This window comes from Phyllobates terribilis, unplaced genomic scaffold, assembly GCF_046119375.1.
Source record: "Phyllobates terribilis strain yellow unplaced genomic scaffold, ASM4611937v1 Scaffold_7__3_contigs__length_470593459, whole genome shotgun sequence".
NCBI classification, from domain to species: domain Eukaryota; kingdom Metazoa; phylum Chordata; class Amphibia; order Anura; family Dendrobatidae; genus Phyllobates; species Phyllobates terribilis.
This window is the reverse complement of record NW_027362767.1, coordinates 445579516-445585724: the sequence shown is the minus strand read 5'-3', so window position 1 is coordinate 445585724 and position 6209 is coordinate 445579516.

The window sequence follows — 6209 nt, the reverse complement described above, 5'->3', positions numbered from 1 at the left end:
GGTCAGCCAGAATACACCCCCTGGACATTTTAGCAATGCAGCAAGCCGCTGCATTACACCACCTACAAAGAAGGGAGAGGTCTGTAATTTTTATCAGAAAATCACATTGTAGGATTTTTACATAATTAAATTGCATTTTATTGCATGAAATAAGTATTTGATCACCGACCAACCAGCAAGAATTCTGCTTCTCACAGACCTGTTAGATTTTCTTTAAGAAGCCCTCCTACTCTGCACTCATTATCTGCATTATTTACACCTGTTTGAACTCGTTACCTGTATAAAAGACACCTGTCCACACACTCAATCAATCACACTCCAACCTCTCCACCATGGCCAAGACCAAAGAGATGTCTAAGGACATCAGGGACAAAATTGTAGACCTGCACAAGGCTGGAATGGGCTACAGGACAATAGGTAAGCGGCAAGGTGAGAAGGCAACAATTGTTGGCACAATTATTAGAAAAAGGAAGAAACACAAGATGACTGTCAATCTTCCTCGGTCTGGGGCTCCATGCAAGATCTTGGCTTGTTGGGTAAGGATGATTCTGAGAAAGGTCAGGAATCAGCCCAGAACTACATGGGAGGACCTGTTAAATGACCTGAAGAGAGCTGGGACCACAGTCTCAGACATTACCGTTACTAACACACTACGCCATCATGGATTAAAATCCTGCAGGGCACACAAGGTCCCCCTGCTCACGCCAGTACATGTCCAGGCCCGACTGAAGTTCACCAATGATCATCCTGATGATGCTGAGGAGGAATGAGAGAAGGTCATGTGGTCAGAGGAGACCAAAATAGAACTTTTTGGTAATAACTCCACTCTCCGTGTTTGGAGGAAGAAGAAGGATGATAGAAAAAAGGTCAGGTCAGTTCGCCCATTCAGAAATTGATAGCTGAGAAGATCCAAAATCCCCCCCCCCCACTGGGATTGTGACCTATATGCTGTGATTCATAGATTTTTTTAACATATATGGAATAAAAGCTGTTGATTTTCATGGATCTCTGAGGATGAATCTTCTCTGCTATCAAGAAGGATGAGTACAACCCCAAGAACACCTTCCCAACCATGAAGCATGGTGAGGGAAACATCATACTTTGGGGGTGCTTTTCTGCGAAGGGTACAGGATGATTACACCATATTGAAGGTAGGATGTATGGGGTCGTGTATCGTGTGATTTTGGCCAACAACCTCCTTCCCTCAGTAAGCGCATTGAATATGGGTCATGGCTGGGTCTTCCAGCATGACAATGACCCGAAAAACACAGCCAGGGCAACTAAGGAGTGGCTCCGTAAGCATTTCAAGGTCCTGGAGTGGCCTAGCCAGTCTCCAGACCTGAACCCAATAGAAAATCTTTGGAGGGAGCTGAAACTCAATGTTGCCCAGTGACAGCCTTGAAACCTGAAAGATCTGGAGAAGATCTGTATGGAGGAGGGGGCCAAAATCCCTGCTTTATTGTGTGCAAACCTGGTCAAGAGCTGCAGGAAACGTCTGACCTCTGTAATGGCAAACAAAGGTTTCTGGAGCAAATATTAAATTCTGTTGTTCTATTGTATCAAATACTTATTTCATGCAATAAAATGCAAATTAATTATATAAAAATCAAACAATGGGATTTTCTGGATTTTATTTTTAGATTCTGTCTCTCACAGTTGAAGTGACCTACAATAAAAAGTACAGACCTCTCCATTCTGTGTAGGTGGGAAAACTTAAAAAAAACGTCAGTGTATCAAATACTTATTTTCCCCACGGTATATACATATTTTTCACTATGGGCATTGAACACTGGGCCAACATTTTGATTGCTATACAATGTGACATTCAGTACTTTACCATCATCTTCTGCTGGAATCTCCTGTGCAGATGTAACATCATTGCTCTGCAGGAAGTCTCTGGAAGAATAAAGGATTTTTTTCAAGATTGAGATGTAACAAGGTATTTTTTAGTTGATGAGGATATGATGCATTATTAAACAGGCCTCTCATCCCAGATATCAACTACAAAGGCCAAGATGTTCATTGTACGGACTGAAAAATGTCTGCCATGTGAACAGAATGTTTGAAGCTTGTCGCTTCCCCATAAAGGCTGCTGTGAATGAATCAGGAATTGTTATTACTAATCGCTTAATATGGGGCTCACATTTTTTATATATATATATTTGCTTAAAGGTAGTTTAAGAAAAATAATTTGCTCGTAGCATAAAACCATCTACACTTTTTTAAGATATTTTGAGACATTTAGATTTAATGTAGGAGATTTTAAGAAATCCACTGTTTGTTTTCTCTGCTGCTGCTGGATACTTTTACTAATCAGCTTCATTGCGTCTCCTAAAAGATATCTAAATCCTAAAAAGGCAACTCTATTCAAGATATTTGTGAATAAAATTGTTGTTTCTAAAGTAAGAAATATTGCCACTCCCGACCCGCTTCCTCTATCCTGATACATCTCCACTAAAAGTGAAAAAAAAATCATGAGTTTTCCCAAATATTGATAACTTGTAACAACAAAGAATCTGACATTTACTATAGTCACTGACTGCACAGAGAAAATGGAAAGTGACAGATAGATCTGGAATATTTCAAAAAAGTATGAAAGCTAAAAGCTAGAGTTGTTCACTTGGTGGATGATTGATGGAGCATATTTTTTTAGACAATTTTGTCCTGTTAAACTGTAGCTGTTTTATTCATCTTTGCACAGAATCTTAAAGATTACATATACAATCTATATATAAAGTGGACTAAGAACAATACAATTTACCCTGTACTAACCCCGAGTTACATCCTGTATTATCCTCCAGAGCTGCACTCACTATTCTGCTGATGCAGTCACTGTGTACATACATTACATTACTGATCCTGAGTTACATCCTGTATTATACTCCAGAGCTGCACTCACTATTCTGCTGGTGCAGTCACTGTGTACATACATTACATTACTGATCCTGACTTACATCCTGTATTATACTCCAGAGCTGCACTCAATATTCTGCTGGTGCAGTCACTGTGTACATACATTACATTACTGATCCTGAGATACATCCTGTATTATACTCCAGAGCTGCACTCACTATTCTGCTGATGCAGTCACTGTGTACATACATTACATTACTGATCCTGAGTTACATCCTGTATTATACTCCAGAGCTGCACTCACTATTCTGCTGGTGCAGTCACTGTGTACATACATTACATTACTGATCCTGAGTTACATCCTGTATTATACTCCAGAGCTGCACTCACTATTCTGCTGGTGCAGTCACTGTGTACATACATTACATTACTGATCCTGAGTTACATCCTGTATTATACTCCAGAGCTGCACTCACTATTCTGCTGGTGCAGTCACTGTGTACATACATTACATTACTGATCCTCAGTTACATCCTGTATTATACTCCAGAGCTGCACTCACTATTCTGCTAGTGGAGTCACTGTGTACATACATTACATTACTGATCCTGAGTTACATCCTGTATTATACTCCAGAGCTGCACTCACTATGCTGCTGGTGTAGTCACTGTGTACATACATTACATTACTGATCCTGAGTTACATCCTGTATTATTCTCCAGAGCTGCACTCACTATTCTGCTGGTGTAGTCACTGTGTACATACATTACATTACTGATCCTGAGTTACATCCTGTATTGTACTCCAGAGCTGCACTCACTATTCTGCTAGTGGAGTCACTGTGTACATTCATTACATTACTGATCCTGTACTGATCCTGAGTTATATCCTGTATTATACTCCAGAGCTGCACTCACTGTTCTGCTGGTGCAGTCACTGTGTACATACATTACATTACTGATCCTGAGTTACATCCTGCATTATACTCCAGAGCTGCACTCACTATTCTGCTGGTGCAGTCACTGTGTACATACATTACATTACTGATCCTGAGTTACATCCTGTATTATACCCCAGAGCTGCACTCACTATTCTGCTGGTGCAGTCACTGTGTACATACATTACATTACTGATCCTGAGTTACATCCTGTATTATACCCCAGAGCTGCACTCACTATTCTGCTGGTGCAGTCACTGTGTACACACATTACATTACTGATCCTGAGTTACATCCTGTATTATACCCCAGAGCTGCACTCACTATTCTGCTGGTGCAGTCACTGTGTACATACATTACATTACTGATCCTGAGTTACCTCCTGTATTATACTCCAGAACTGCACTCACTATTCTGCTGGTGCAGTCACTGTGTACATACATTACATTACTGATCCTGAGTTACATCCTGTATTGTACTCCAGAGCTGCACTCACTATTCTGCTGGTGCAGTCACTGTGTACATACATTACATTACTGATCCTGAGTTACATCCTGTATTGTACTCCAGAGCTGCCTCCATATCCGGCTGATCTGCTCCCATCAGTCTAAGGATATTTTTAATTAGTCCTGCTGAATATTTAAAAGCCTTGGTTTAGAAGAAATAAGTCTTACAGAAAAGATTAGGGTCCCTTTAAAGAAAATTACGCATTGTCTTGACTGTGGGGCTCACATGAATTGGCCCACAGGTTGTTACATTGTATCAGTGGAGGCAGTTAATTAACCTCAGGTTGGATTGTCTACTGGTTACACCTGTAACAAACCCTCAGCTGTAACAAGTATCAGTTTTTTTTCTAGTGTTCAGCTTCTGGGTGTAAAGAAAAATGCTCCTGTATTCTGACAGCAGAGATCTTTCAAAATAACTATTAGTTTAGAAAGTTACAGATGTTTTTATATACTGTTATTAATCATTATTTATATAAACGATCTGATACCTTTAACGGATGGATACAATAAATGCTGAGAAATGTAATCTCCAGCATTCTATAACCCTTACTAGAATAATAGGAGTTGTCTGAACCTGTAGCGCATTGACTGTCACTTTAAATATGTTTGTATGCCTTGTGCATGGAACGGAGGATGATTTCTCGGCAGCCTTACTGTCTATTCATTCTGTTGTTCTCAAATCATATATACATAGCGGAGAAAATCTGCAAAAAAAATCAATTTCCACTGCATGAATGTTAGATTAACAAGCGTATAGCCTTAAGCAAATTAGATTGGTTTGCAGAGAAGTGGAAGCTCCGGCTGAATAGTAACGATTGTAATGGGATTAAAAATGAGAAATATTGGGCCGTGCACGGAGGATGGAGCATCAGGACGGTAATAAGCTGGCACTACCTTACAAGTGATATAAGGGGGTGGGGGGAGTGCACTTGTATAGGGGGTTTACACTGAGGCCGGAAAGGATGGAGTTGAGCGCAGCGATATAAAAGACACATATAATGTGTAAGGTGCGATAATAAGACTCTGCAATTCATGGAAGTTTACGATGAGCTTGTAAATAAAAGGGTTTTCCACATTCAGGAATGTGGGCCCCAAAAGTTTTAAAAACTAAAAACAAGAAAATGTGCGCACGACCTCTTTATACTCAGGAAAAAGTTGGGCAAAGTAGAAGGAGCTTCAGGAAAATCATATATATTTTTTTCCTAAAATGTCTGTGTCATTTTATTTCGGTTGTTTCCTCTGTGTTTTTTTGTACGGTTTTGGCATGTTACAGGAAATCAGTGTCCCTGTCCTAGTGTGCTGTCCGGTGTGGGGCGCATCCCACTCACTTGTAGCTCCGCTGTCTCCAGGACTCCGTCTTCAGGAGCCGCTGCACATAATTCAGAGGACACCAAATTCATTGCAACAAGCAAACGTTTACTGGTCAGTAGAAGTTCATCAGGGTGTAACATGTGGGATAAAGCTCAGCAGTTCATGTTTCTTACTTCCTTAGTATAACGCATCTTCATCTGTACCACTCTTTCGTCCTGGACAATCCCTTAGCCCACTTGACTCCGTCAGCTTCAGAAATTTCCTGTCCACTTCAGTAGTGCATTAGGGACCAGCCACCTGCCCTTCATGCAATTCCACGTCCACCGGCCTCTGTATGGCAGAAGACCAGTCCCTATCCCTTATAAATGGACCGAGCCGTAGGCTCCAGACATTGCACGAATATCCACAAGGGTTATCAGTACGACCTCTCACTGTGTTGATCGATTGGTACATGCTGGCCCTAGCAGCCCACTCCACTTGAACTTGACCTTGTCACTGCATTACCCTATCTGACTTACTAGCAGGAAGTGCCCACTTTTCACTAACACTAGTCCCCACCCACTGGGCTAGTACTATTCATTAACTATATCCTATCCTAAAGA